Here is a 14,872-nt window from a genome sequence, read left to right on the forward strand (position 1 = left end):
TAATGTCCTCAACACACCCTCAGTCAGACGGAGCTGCTTTGAAACACCACTGTGAACACATTTGTTTTCTTTCAAACTTGTTTTTCTTCCTTCCAAAGGTCACCTTAAGTGGATCCCAGGTACATTTTTTTCTCCAGGCTGTTTTTGAGCCGGTATTGACTGATTGCCAAACCTGCAGATTGCCGGTTTATAAGGCGCTGATAAAGCCGGTTTCAGCCGCTGTGCCCCCACACACGAATGTCCCCTGTCACCCTGCCCCTCTCCCTGCTCTGCTCGCACATCCCACCCGCTCACTGTGCTCTCTCCATCCCTGACTGTCTCTGGCAATGTCCGAGGATCAGGGTGGCTTTTGTCCCCAGCACGGGCACTGTCACAGCTCCAGCCGGGGGAGCCGCCCGTCTTCTGACAGCTCTTTGGAGCAAACATTTTACCCAAAAAAAAAAAAATTTTCAGTGGGATAAAAATAAATTAATTTTATTTATTTATCAATAAATTAATTAAATTAAATTATTAAATAAATTAATTAGGGTGAGGAAAGCCAACAGTCTTTATTTCATCTCCATTTTCTAGCTGAAACATTTTCATGTTTCGCCTTTTTATTATTTTTGATTGGCCGGATTTTTTTTTTAATTGCTTCAGATAATTTTTTTAAGTCTGAGATAAATTAAATTATTTTGATTCATCTCAGTGAGAGCAAGTTTTTCTGAGTTGGTGAAAACTGAATATTTGAGATGAAAGGAGGTTGTTCCTTTAGAAAATGAAAATTGTCCTCTTTCTGGATAATCTAAGTTGTATAGATTTTGCCACTGAATAAAATTTAAAAATTAATTTATTTTCCAAGTAAAACATAAAATCCTTCTCAATCGAAAGTCAAATTATTTTAAATTTGTGCTCATTTTCCCCTTTTTCCAGAAGAACAAAGCCAGGGCTTTGGGTGACTGAGTTGAATGTCCTGGGGAAGACAGACTCGTTCCTGCCCCGAAAGATTCACGGGATGTTACAGAGACATCGTCTTTCAAGTGAGGCATAAAATCGCAGCCCGAGCTGATTGTAGGCACAGGGATTTTGTGGTGGTCGTTTTGCAGCAATCTGGGCAATTAGTTAGAGGGTTATAGCCAGATTTCAGCTTCACTCTGCCTGCAGACGTTTCAGGCTATGTACACAAAGAAATTCTTCATTTCTGTAGTGTGGCTTCACGCTGACCCATGTTATCCACGGCATTAGCTACCAACAGCTGCCAGACAGGATTTTTGTCCGTGATGTATATTTTTGTATCGTCATTTTGTTGAGTTTATGAAAAGATTTAGGACAAAATCCTGGCCCGAGTCAAATCACTGCTAAAATTTCCATGGACCTTACTAAAGGCAGGGTTTTTCTCAGAGGATAAAAACAGAGGGGTGTTGAACTGTTAATAGTGGGAGAAAACTCTGAGCAAATAATTTCTTTCCCGTCCATCAGCATCTTGTGCTCTTCTGAAGTGTGCTTGAGCACGTTGCAGTTTTCTCCCTATTTAATCATGATTTGAAGCTATTTCACAGCTCAGTTTGGACACTTCTTGCAGGGATTTGAGAGCAAAAGCCATTTTGGTTCATTTCATTAAGCACCTCAATTCAGGGATTTGCTTCTAATCCTTGAACAAAAATATCTCTCGGAACCAAGTTTCTCCTGCAATGTTTGTCTTCATAAATTGAAAAAAAAGAAACTCTTGCCAGGAATATTGACTGTTATTTACTTAATTTTTCTATTTCCACGGGCTTTTTACCAGTGCTTCCGTCCATTGCAGCCTGCCTGGGACTGGCCACAGGAGGGATTCAAACTGCACATTTGTTAAAAAATCAGAAAGCTGTTGCTCAAGCCTAAATAAAAGCATGAATTCGTTGGCAGCACAAACAGAAGAAAAGTTATTTGCTTGTTAAGGTCATTGCAGGAATTAAGATCTGCTGAACAGCTATAATTACAACTAAACCAAATTATTATGCATTAACATTAGCACTGGTGAGAAATAGATGGTTACTGCTGGGGTGGTCCGGGGCTTACCCCGATGTCACAGGATTGCGTTTCTCATCGCACAAAATTTAAATCGGGTGATGCTCAACCAAATTCCTCAATGAAAAATTAATTTTCCCAGTTGCTCCTTCTTCTGTGAAATGAGAAGTTGGGAAATGCCCCCTCTGTCCACCAGGTGGCACGAAGGGAAGCGCCGCTGGAAGCCGGCTGGAATATTAACTCCTCTAATATTAACTCCTCTAATATTAACTCCTCGGATATTAACTCCTCGGATATTAACTCCTCGAATATTAACTCCTCGGATAATATCCTTGCTGGAGGAGAGGTGAGTGACAGAATATCGCACCAGCACCCATACCAGTGCTGGCCACGGGAGAGGTGGCACTGGCAGTGTGGGTGTGGGACGTTGGTGCCTGTCGCCTCCAGTCAGCAGTGAGACACCAGGGCTGGCAGAAAGGGTTTGCTTTGGGTGAGTGGGGAGAGGGGCTTTGGAAACCCCCACTGCTCTTCGGGGCACAGAATGGCTGCTGGGGACGAGAAGGGGACACTTGGGCCAGGGCACCCAGGGAAGAGGGGGCGCAGGGATGGGGCAGTGGTGGGATGCAGAGATGATGGGGTGCACAGATGGGGCAGTGATGGGGTGCACAGATGATGGAGTGCATAGATGGGGCAGTGATGGGATGCAGAGATGATGGAGTGCATAGATGGGGCAGGGATGGGATGCAGAGATGATGGAGTGCATAGATGGGGCAGGGATGGGATGCAGAGATGATGGGATGCAGAGATGATGGGGTGCACAGATGGGGCAGTGATGGGATGCAGAGATGGGGCAGTGATGGGATGCAGAGATGATGGGGTGCACAGATGGGGCAGGGATGGGATGCAGAGATGATGGGGTGCATAGATGGGGCAGTGATGGGGTGCAGAGCTGGGGACAATGGTGGCTGATTCACTGATTCACACAGAAAGGGAGTGATGTGAGAAATAAGGAGGGATTCCATACAGAGTGTTTGTGCCCAAAGGAGAGGGAGTTGTGAAATCTTCCTGGGGTCATAGAGCAGTGCTGTTGACAAACGTGGGTGAAGGGGGCAGCTGATAGGGGGAGAAGGTTTCTGGGAAGAGCAGGAGCCTGCTGCAGGTAGCAAAATCCAAATGAACCATCAAAGTCAGAGAGGGAGGGGAGGAGTGTGAGGATTTTCCTGAGCAGTGGGGTGAGGACAGGGGTGGAAACAAGCGAGTCCCAAGCTCAGCAGGGACTGCACAGTGTGGATCCAGCTGCAGCCAGCTGCTGGGCTGCCCAGCCCAACTCAACGGGGCTTGGCTCCACAGCCCCTGGTCCTTGCCTCGGGCGGTGTGGGAGGTTTTAGAGAGACACCAGGGGGTTCCTGCACCTTTGGTTATCTCAGATAGAGAAGGTCAAGCATGAGACAACAGTGCAGAGGTAGCAGGAGTGTGGCAGTGAGATGCAAAAGAGGCAGAAGGGCAGCAGGGAAGGTTTAACCTGGTCTCAGCCTTCAGCCTCAGCACAGGATGGAGCAGGATGGGGACATCCATGGGGAATTACCAGGCTGGTGGCCTTAAACCCCTACAGGGCTTTTGACTAGACTAAAGAGAATTAAATACTTGTATAAAATGGAATATTTACTCTTCTCTACAATAGAGGTGACCAGTACCTTCAGAGCCCAAAAATGAGCCTGGGGTTAGGAACCCCTCGGTGCTGAGCAGCTGACTGTGGCACTTTGTTCTTCCCTGATGTCTTTGCTACCTGCCTGCTCTTCCCTTCAGCCTCAGAGCAGGTTTTGGGCACTGGGACCAGGACTGCTCAGAGCCTTTCCTCCTCTCCCCACCCACCAGAGCCTGGCACTGCACAGGGTACCACAATGATGCTTCAGCAAGTGCCCTGGCAAGGAGAGCTCAAGGAGGGCATTTTGGCAACCTGTGGCACCCCCTGGAAAATCCCAGATCAAGCAGGGGATGCTAGAGCATGGAGGGGAGAGCTTAGGGGAGAGCAGGAGCAGAGGGGCAGTACCAGGGCAGCAGACAGCCCTGGGACAGGCAGCTGGAGCATGGAAGGGAAAATGCATTTTGGGATAAAAAATAAGCCCAGTGTGCACAGAAGAAGCTGACCTGACACATCTCTTGGGAAATATCCATCCTGTATTTGCTGACCCCAGGGGCAAAGCTGAGCTTCGTGCCAGTGCCCCTCCATGCTGCACATGGGATGTCAGAGAAATGTCAGGGAGGTGGATGGAGTAAAACAGTAGGAACTCGTCGATTTCAAAGCCCATTGTATTAAAATATGTTTATGTCTTGGTTCTTTATTAAATATAAGCAGTTTTCTACATGTATACATTTCTACATCTTCAGTGCAATCTGCTTTGCATCAGGCATTGATATATTGGTATAGTATCTGAAATGTTAGCTCTCAGGGAATATAAATAGCGTACTGATATTAAAGCTGTTTCAAAAATAGTTACAGGACAATAAATCTGGAGGACATGAAGGTTTTTAATCACCTCTACTTAGTTATTCAGGGATGGGCCAAGAAAGCAATCACTTAAATTAAAGAACCAGAAGAGACACAACAGAAAATTCTTATGCACAATAATTGCTTTCTCTACAAATATTTACTCCGGGGCTAAGAAAATATTATGGAATTTTACAAATATCTTTCTCTCTTACTTCTTCCAGCACTTTAAATATTGATCCTATTATTGAGGCTGTTGGGGTTTTTTTCCTTTTTCTTTTCATTTTTTTGTCCATTTCAAGAAATCCTATATAATGGATCTGTGTGGGGGGGTCTCACTGGGGATTAAGCAAGGACAGCTCTTGGTACTTTGCTGGACCCCAGCCACTGGCAGCAGCTCCCTCTGTTGCTTTTGCCAGTATTGCAATTTTATTAAACCCAGAGATGCTTTGGCTGTCGAGGGACAGTGGAAGCCACTCCTCTGATGTTATTTTTGTTTGTGCCCATCAAAGGTCTGAAAAATGAAATTCAGGGGAATACAGGTGAGTTGGAGAGATGCAAAGGGCTGAGGAAGGGGGTCAGTGTTAGGATGGGCAGGGAGTGACAAAGAGAGGCAGGATGTTCATGTGAGGTGCTGTGTCTGCAAGAGAAATGTGGCACAAGCCACAAAATTAGGAATGGGATAGCAGCAGGGTCTGACAAGGTTGGTTTTGTGGCTGCAGGAAAAGGCTAGGGCAGACTTTTTAAATAACCTCCTACAAGGTGCCTTAGGCCCTGCAAAGATTTAATATATTATTGAACTTAAGTCACTTAATAGCCATGTAGGACTCAATGGAGCTATTCATGTGAGTAAAGCATTGGTTTTAGGAGATCTGCTTCCTAATCTGCAAAAGCAGGGAGAGCACTACCTCGGGAGAGGGCAGCAATAAATGCTGGGCAAGGCTGGGTTCTGCCATCAGCCATGTGCCTCCATCAGTGCCCATTAACCAAGTACCCCAGACACCCCAGCATCCTGACCAGCCTCAGCTGTAACCCAAAATGTTCTCTTAGCCCCTGAATTATCTGTGTTTTCTTTTAGAGATAAAAAATATGCTTTGAGTATGCAGTACTGTTAAGGAACAGAAATGTAAAATGCAGTGACACACTGTCATAAATTCTGTCAATGTCATTGTTCAACTCTCTAAATTTAAAATAATGCAAAAGCAGGTGAAAAGGGTTGTAGAGAAGGCAAAAAGCTCAATTCAAATTCAAAGCATCACTTACTCTATTTTCAAGAAGGTATAAGCCCTAATAAAATATAAGTCAGACAGACAAAAATAATCTGCAAACACAGATCCCAGGTTTCCATTTATGGTAATCAGTTTTATTGAAAGTCAATTAATAAAAAGCTTTGGTTTAAATTAAATTAAGTATGAGTCCATCTCTATTTCCCAACAAGATGAAGTCCTTGAAAATTACCAAACATAGCTGCACACAAATTGCCTTTTCCCAAAGAGAGCTTCAGCATCTCAGAATATGTCCTGGATGAGAGCTGTCGTATCCAGACTGGGCACAGCTAATTGGTACCCTGGAGGGTTTTTACTCTTGGCATTTGAGAAATAATGAGAATCAAAACCATTAGTAGGCAGGGAAAAAGGGTGATAGAAATGCTAGTCTGCTTTTTTTCTGTCATGTTCATATTATGTTATCTCTAGGCAAGAATTCCCACTAATTTTTCTTCTGAAGTTCAGTAACTCTCTTAAATCACTGTGTGACAAATGCAGCTCTTCATTGAACAAAGTTTGTAAGAATTGCTCAGGCAGATAACTAGTGGAGATGATAAAAGAAGGAATGGGAGATACCCTGTGATAGATCACATCCTTTTTACTGGAAAAGGTTACACAGACATCACTCTAAAATAAGGGGTGAGAAATGTGATTGGGGTGAGAAATGTGCTCATGTGCTTTTTTCCCTTTTTTTTTTTTTTTTTTTTTTTTTTTTTGTCATAGTAAGTATATTACACTCTTTCTATCTTCATAAAAAGAAAAAAATCAAATGCACATGTGAATTTCTGCAGCCTTGGAGATGGGTGGCTGCTTAGTGTCATGCTGGAAAGCAATCTGGAAGTCAGAATTATACTACTGTGGTTATCATCAAAACTAATCAAACGCTGGTATCCAAAAGTGTGAAACCCTTTCAGCAGGCAAATCAAAAAATGCACCAATTCTCAGAACCAACACAGACCAAACAAGAAATTACAAACACATGTCTAGAAGCAGCTCCAGCTCCATGTATCTTGGCAAGGAAACGTTTCTGAGGTGTGGGACCCCCATCCTTCCTTCCCTGTGTACAGAGACATCCCTCAGACTTTCCCAGCCCTTCCTCTGAGACAACTGAGGTGATCACACTAATCCCAGTAGGAACAAAACATTGAGGAAAGGACTTGGAGAGAAGCACTGGGAGAGTGATGCAGAGAGGGAAGCAGGCTGGCTTCCCTGCTGACCAGAGGGCTCAAGCTGCCACCCCTTTTCTGTTTTACCTAGAGATTACCTCCAATTTTCAGAAGGATATTAGGGTTTGGCATTTTTCTGGGAATAAGTGTTTTAACTGACATTGTGATAAAAATTTCTCCTGGACCGAGAAAGATGTAGGGATGATAAATGAGCAGAAAAATATTGCCTGGTTGTGATTTTTCTGCATTGCCTTACTTGGGTAGTTTTCATTGATACATCCCATTCTGAGAACAGGCAAAATGTATACACAAACCAGGAGATGAAAAATTTCCAGGACTTACCCTCAAATTTCTTTAAAAATTCATTGATTCTCAGTGATGCTGCTAACCCTACATTCTTCACCATCACCATGCAAGAGAACAACTTTATGTATGTTTTTTGCCTGGATAGTGAATAACTTCAGCAAGACAACCAAGAGCAATATCTCAAATTATTGCAGCTTCACTGCACACCATGAGGTCATGAACATAAATCAGTAAGATTCCACTCTTTACCAGTGTCATGCAGAACACCTTCATGAGTTTTTCAAACCTATGAAAAAAAATCACTGAGTGTCCCAAACCCAGGATGAGCTGAGCAAGGGGAATGCTCTCTGCCAAACATGTCTTGCCCTGTATAGGTGGGCTGTGATTTTATTTTCATACCTAAAGACCAATTCAGGAGTAGATCCTGAATTTTTGGCACTATCATTTGCAAACCATTGAGAGATACAGAGAGCAAATGAATAGACCTGCAGAAAGTGGTGGAGAACTGGCACTGCTGAGCTAAAGGGAGAGGATGTGGTCCAGGGTGCAGACACCACCACAGACCCCAGCACAGCAGGGCAGGCACAGTGTCACATGAAACAGCCACATCTGCTTGCATTTCATCACTGAAATGGTAAAGTTTGACTTTAGCTTGACCTTGCAATTCACAAGCTCCGGGGGAAAAGGGGAAAAAAAAAAAAAAAAAAAGAAAAAAAGAAAATGAAAAAAGTAACAGAAAGCAGCTAAAAAGCAAGCAGCAACTAAAACAGGCTGTAACCTCATGGTACAGGATGAATTAAAACCAAATGAGCTACTTTGCAGCAATATAAGCAGCATCTGGTGGGATTTTGCTGAGGATGCTACGATATTTGAACTCCTTCTCTCCACAATACAAAATCCCTGAATCAATCTGTTTACACCAATGTTGCCTGAACATTTCAGGATTCATACCTGGAAGCCCTTTGAGAAGAAAAACATTAAAAATCCTCTCTGTTGGCAATATGTGTCTTTTCAAAAGCAAGATTGAGACATACTTGTTTTTCAAACTTCCCCCCAGGAAACAGTGGTTGAATTGTAATTCCCAGTAACTCCTCAGGACCCGTGACTCAGATCCTCACTGGAACATACCCAGGTTTGTTCCAGGGCTCGCTGGGTGTCTCACATGACTCAGGCAAGCAGCTCCTGGGGCAGTGTTGAATCAATGTCTGATTGCTGGTGGTGCTGGTCTCCAGGAGCAGGAGGCTGTGCTGCAGGCTGGGGTTACCCCAGCTGGTCCTACTGCCTCCCCAGCTTTGGGCATGGTGTAACCCAGAGCCCTACAGACAGGGTTTGCATTTACCAAATACACTGTGACCAGTTACACATTCACTTCCACACCACCTCCCTGCATAAATCAAGTCTTTTTTTCAAGTGCATCATTATTTAGACAAGAGATCATTAAGTGTCATCAAGTGTGTCAGTGGGAGTGAAGGAGGAGAAGCTCTTGGCTCTGCTCTAGTCCCAGTGATAAATGCATTTCTCTCTGTGTATGAGCTGCAGTTTGGCCCTAGAAAATGCACTGGAGATTCAAAACTTGTATCCAAATTATGCAATGTTTTCACTTCCTTCAGAAAAAGCACAGCTGGTGAGCAAGCACTGGTGTGTTTACAATGCCAGAACAAAAAAGTGGTGTCTGATGGTCCCTCTTCCTTGTTTTCCACAGTATTCCAAGGAAACAGTCAGGATAACATCTCCTATGGAAAATGTATTAATGGCTTCAAACTATCCAGTCCTTTTCTAAAGGCAGATCAGTGCTACATATATGCTTTGAGGATCTTCCTCTCCTGCATATATCCTACAATCAAACAGTTCAATCTCTTCATAAGCCACATGCCAACAAAATGTTCCCTAAAGCCACTCTCACCTCATCCCACCAGACCACGAAAGCTTCCTTCTCCCAGGCTGACAATATTTAACATCTCTGTGAGCTCCTGGCCCTGAAAAGGATCATGAGAAAATTCCACAAGATTTCAGCAGGACCAGGATGCCACCTACTGCTCTTGATCTTCACTTGGGTGCTCCCACATTAAAAGCCAGGATAAGTAATCTCTTTTTTACACCACTGAAGAGGAGCCCAAGGCTGGCTGTAAGGACACAGGGAGCAGGAGCAGGGCAGAAGTTCAGACCAAGGGGAAATACCAGATCATCACTGCACAGCCCTTCACACAGTGATCCCAGCGCTCCTTTTCTTCTCTACACAAATATTTGTGTGACCCTTTAGAGACATTTTCTTTGGGTGATCTGACTTTCATTAGAGGTGCCCAAGCCTGGTGGCCTCTCATCACAGGTCACTGGTCACTGGCACAGCGACCGCAGCCCGAGCTCTGACCTCAGGCCAGACGTGCTTCCTTCCCTCCCCTCTTGCCCTGACTTGCACTGCCTGAACTTTTGTTCCTTCAGCTGATGATCTGTGTCTTCCTTTATGCAAACAAGCATAAATTGGCTAATTAATCTCTGGAGCAAGCCCCCTGATTTCAGTGGAGCTGCAGTCAAAGTGGAACGGATCTTTAATGCACTCTGCTCCTGTAGACAGCCTGTGCCTTGTCCACTAGTCAGTGTAGACCTCTAATTATATGGATTTGACTCTTAATCTCTTCTGGTCTCAGGAGATTCCAGGTGCTGAAAATCATGGATTTCACTTGGAAGCTACATCACCAAACCACCTTGCTAGAAAGCCAGGAATGTTTTGGACCTGTGAACCAAAACCACTGCTAGGGACTGAGTGGCTCAGGGTTAATCAGCACGCCACTGGGAAGCCTGAATTCCTGCAGTTCTGCTCTAATTCCCAGCCCTCAGCCACAGCAAAGCTTGCTTGTGCAAAATGCCACATTTGAACCTTTCTGCACCATTTTATATTTGAAACCAAAACCCTCATCCAGGACAAGACAGAGAGTCCTTTCTGCAGCACAGGAGCAGACAGGTGAGAATGGGAAGCATCATCATGTGTTTAAGTGGCTTCACATGAAAATACATGCCTTTCAAATCAGTCAGAGCCTTCTCCATCTTTAAACAGCTTTACTGTTTTTCCCATCCTCTATCCCATAACTTTCTTCCTAGCTATGTGCAGCTGAAGGTTTTGTGAAAGTTATTGTGAAAGACCAAACAATAGACCCAAGCCTTGGCCAGGAATCTGAAGGTTTCCTCTTTTTTTCAAAATGAAAAAGACGAGTTGCGGTTGACAGCTGTCCATAAAAATTGGAATATACAAATGGTATAATATAAACTAAAGAGAGACCAAAAGTACCACAGGAAAAAAAAAGAAAAATGAGCTTGTTAGAACAGTCTGTATTACAGCTGTTTCCCTTGACAGTTTTCTGTACCCTAATACACTCAACAAATTGGCAACCTGTCCTTATATATTTGCATCAGGATTCCCTTAAGGGAAATGTCTATATTATTCTGTTTTGGATAAAGGAAGCAGTTTGATGTGACAGGTAGGTCAAGTGTTTCTTTAATAAAGCATATGGGTAGGAAGAAAGAAATAGGCTATTGTCAATGACTTGACAAATAGGTAGATATACCCCCCTTGAGTATAGCCATGGAAAGCTAGCCCTTGTTATTTTGATTTAACCACTTGGCTGCTGAATACATCTTTTCCCAGAGTACAGCATCTTCAAGAAAGGTCACACCAAAGATTATTTTATAGTCTGTAGTGAGGTATTAACTCAGTTTGTATTTTAGTTACACACAACAAGCCTGAAAATTGAAAAATAATTGAAAATTAATTTCTGTATGATCTGGTTATGTGTTATATTTATATGTGTTATGGGTGGACATTCAGTGTCACTTCATCCAAGTTTGTCATCTCAGTTCAGCATCTTCCCTAGTGACCCACATGACCCACCCTTTTCCATTCTAAGGGACCATGAACAGAAACCCATCCCTGTGTGACCAAGGAGCTGGATTTGCCCCTAACCTCAGACAGTTGCACCCTTTATACTCACACAAACAGGCTAAAAATCCCCATACTTCTGGTTTGATGGCTTCTGTCCAAATCCAACCATCAAGTCTTACTTGGAATTCTTCCGAGACAAAACCATCCCCAGAATAGCAAATTACTCCTGTTCTTAAAGGTGCTGGGACTTACCAAAGAAAGCCACTTCTGAAGGTTAAGGACAAACTTTTCCTGAGGTAAACCTATAAATCCTTCAGTGAGGTTAGATGTGGAAACAGGAGAAGGTCTGCAAGGCTGTTTGGCTGGTGAAGCCACCCACTGCTGGCACTGCAGGGATTTGGGAGCTGCAATAGCCAGGTCCAGCACAGCCACAGAATGAGAATCACAGAATCATAAAATGGCTTGGATTCTGAGAGACTTCAAATGTCATCTCATTTCAACCCTGCTGCATGGGCAGGGGCACCTTCCCCTAGACCTGGTGCTGCTGGGGACATGAACCCAGACAGGGCCACCAGGAGGGAGGGACCCACTGGGGACACTGCAGTGCCCAAAGCCCCAGGGCTGGTCACAGGCAGAGCCTGAATTAGGTAAACACATATTTAGGGAGCTTTTACAACAGAAAGCACTCTCCTTATCACCTCTCAAGTCCCCCTTGGAGTTGTTAGGGTCTGTTGTATAAACACAAGGGAATGGACACTTTTTAAGTTCTTTACCCGGAGGGAAAAGGTTTCTAATGTGGTAGCTTCATACAAAACCCCTTCCCCTTGGGTGCAGTTTGGCAGATAGGTTATATACCAGAATAATTATTTGGATAAAAAATAATATATCAAAATAAGTTATAATATAATAATATAACATAATATATAATATATAATATATAATATATAATATATAATATATAATATATAATATATAATATATAATATATAATATATAATATATAATATATAATATATAATATAATATTAATAATATATATTATTAAATTATAATTAATTATATCCTTATTATAATTAATTTGTAATTAAATTGATATGTTCTATTAATAATATATAATAATATAATATAATAATTTCGATAAAAATAATAGATCAAGCTATTTTAGCTACTAAAATAAAATTCCAAGAAGATCATAACTGTGAAGATACATTATTTTCTTATCCTTAAGAAAATACCTCAGAAAATATACTTACATTATATTGTATTGTACTTTGGCTATCACATTAAAAACAATAAAATATAAAAACTTATCTGGAATTTCTATTATTAGATAAATTCATAGATACATTAGGGAAAAAAAAATTTAGAAGCCTAAAAGATATTGCATTCTTTTTAATTATTTTATTCTTGCCTTTCTGATACATTCAATGTGATTTTCCAGCTGCAGAATTTCTGCCTGGAAAAAGCTGCTGTTCACCTAAATCAGTGTAAATTGCTGTTCTCCTTATCTGCCTAAAAGCACATTTTCTCCTATTCATAACTGGGTATTCCTATACTGTTGACCCAAACTAGGAGAGGACTGAGGTTCATGTTATCATTTTATTCTTCACATAAGTAGAAAGCAGAATTTATGGCTCTGCTTTGGGGAAGTCCTTTTCCCCATACATGGTTGCACACAGAGCTGTTGTGTTTTCCATATTAAGCCATGTACAAGGAAAGCAAACAGGAGGGTTGACTGCACCCGTTACAAAAATCAGAGACAGATGAAAAGTACTGGTTGGGCTGGATGATCACATCCTGCCTTTCTGCTTTACACACTAGTCCAGAAGGAAGACCTGGCTGGTGTTGAAGCCAACAGAAAAATAGTGGTTTTATGGAGAGTGAAGCAGCACTACACATTTTTGTTGATTATTACATTAGTTGTTGCTAGACTCAAACTCAGGTAAACGGCAACCACACAAAGGCACATCACAGTTTTCAAGGAGGATTTGCCTTTAAGAGGACACAGGCTCATTATCCCTGGAAGTATTAAAGCCCTGGGAGCTTGGAAAAACCTGGTCTTGTGGAAGGTGTCCCTGCTCATGGCAGAGGGTTGGAGCTGGGTGGTCTTTCCAATCCAAACCAGTCTGTGCCTCTATGATTATTCTGCAAGGCTTCTAAATACCTTCTTGAAGGTCTTGTACTATTATTAATGTCATTAGCATTGCCCCTTCTTCTGTCATGATTATCCATTACAACAAGGAGCCATGGAAAAGGCATGGCCTTTCACTCAAAAACTTTCTGGCAGAGGAGAGATCAATGGTGAAGCAGCTGGTGGGATGACAACCCCAACCACCCAAGACATCACACTGTCCCAAGAGACTCCCAGGTGTACCCAGGTCTCCTACAACTAGTGTACCTCCTTCTTCTAAGCAATGCATGCAAGATTCTTCGGAGAAACAAAAGGCAGAAAAAGGACCAGAGCCTTGTTTTAATAATCTTTATGCAGAGCAAGAACTGAGAATTTAGACTTTTCAGTAATGGTCCCTGGAGGTTGAAAATTATGGGCTGGAATTTGGGAAGAGTCTGTTCTTTTAAATTATGGAAACAACAAAATAAAAGGAAAATTTCCTACATTCTCTTCCAGGAAAACAATCCATGCTTCAGTTACATGTTTCTGTTTAAACTTGAAGATGCTTCTGGTGCTATTTAACATATTTTTGCATTTGGTGTTCTTGTTTCATTTTCCTTCCCAAAACCAAGGAGTTTTGTTTAATATTGCCTGGAAAATTTTGTGTTCTGGTCACTTAATTTTCCTCATTCACAAGAACAATGTCCATATGTTTGATTTACCCTGTCTATTGTGGGGGGGGGTGGGAAGAGAAAGAAAGAGAGAGAGAGAAAAAAGAAATTATTTTGGAATAATCTATTTTATTTTTTTTTTCCTTAATAAAAACACGGCCACTTCATTTGTATTTTGTGAAACTTTCTTTTTACTGATTTTCTTTTCTGAACCTAAGTTTCAGCTTCAACCAAGTTGACATATTTCTTCTAATGTGTTTTTAAAATATGCTTAATGGTGCTGATAGCTAAGGAAGCTCAAATATAATTCCAAAAGCCTGAGCCCACCAGAAGCCTAATGCAAACATTATTATAAAAACTCCAGCATGGTTAGAGGTTTCAGGGCAACCTGGGTGTTCACTAACATCAAAAACATTATCTGTGCGAGGAAAATGTCTTCTGTTGTTTGGCAACTCGATGGCTGTTCAGTTTTTCTTTTTTCTGCACCCAGAAAATCTGTTTCTAATGTTTCAGCTGCAGAGAATATGGAACAGCAGAGCAGGAGCAGAAGTTGATGCAAGGGGGGGATTTCATGATTGTTATTCAGCTCACATCTCTGGAAGGCCCTTTCCCTCTCCCCAGATTTCTCCCGAGAAATCTGCTGAATAAAGAGTGCCTCCAATATGAAGGGCAGAAGAGAGAAATAATATTTCTCCTATCCACGTGGGACAGGCATGAGAGTTGTCCAGCGAACATTAATCAGTAGTCCTTACCTTTCCCCAGCACTCAACTTCTGGCAAGCAGAGAAGGATGGACAGTGTTTGGCCAGACTGGGGAGCAGCAGAGGGCACAGGAGCCCCAGGGCAGGCAGAGCTGAGCACTGGTGCCCCCCGTGCCAGCAGCCCTCACCTCCCTGCACAGCTGAGGACTGGCACTTGCAGGGAGCTTTTCACTCAGCTAGATTGTCCCCAAAGGACCTGCCCCCAACACACACTGCAAACACCCATCCGGGCTGGTGCAGGAGGAG

This window comes from Oenanthe melanoleuca, chromosome 13 (assembly GCF_029582105.1).
Source record: "Oenanthe melanoleuca isolate GR-GAL-2019-014 chromosome 13, OMel1.0, whole genome shotgun sequence".
Taxonomy (NCBI): Eukaryota; Metazoa; Chordata; class Aves; order Passeriformes; family Muscicapidae; genus Oenanthe; species Oenanthe melanoleuca.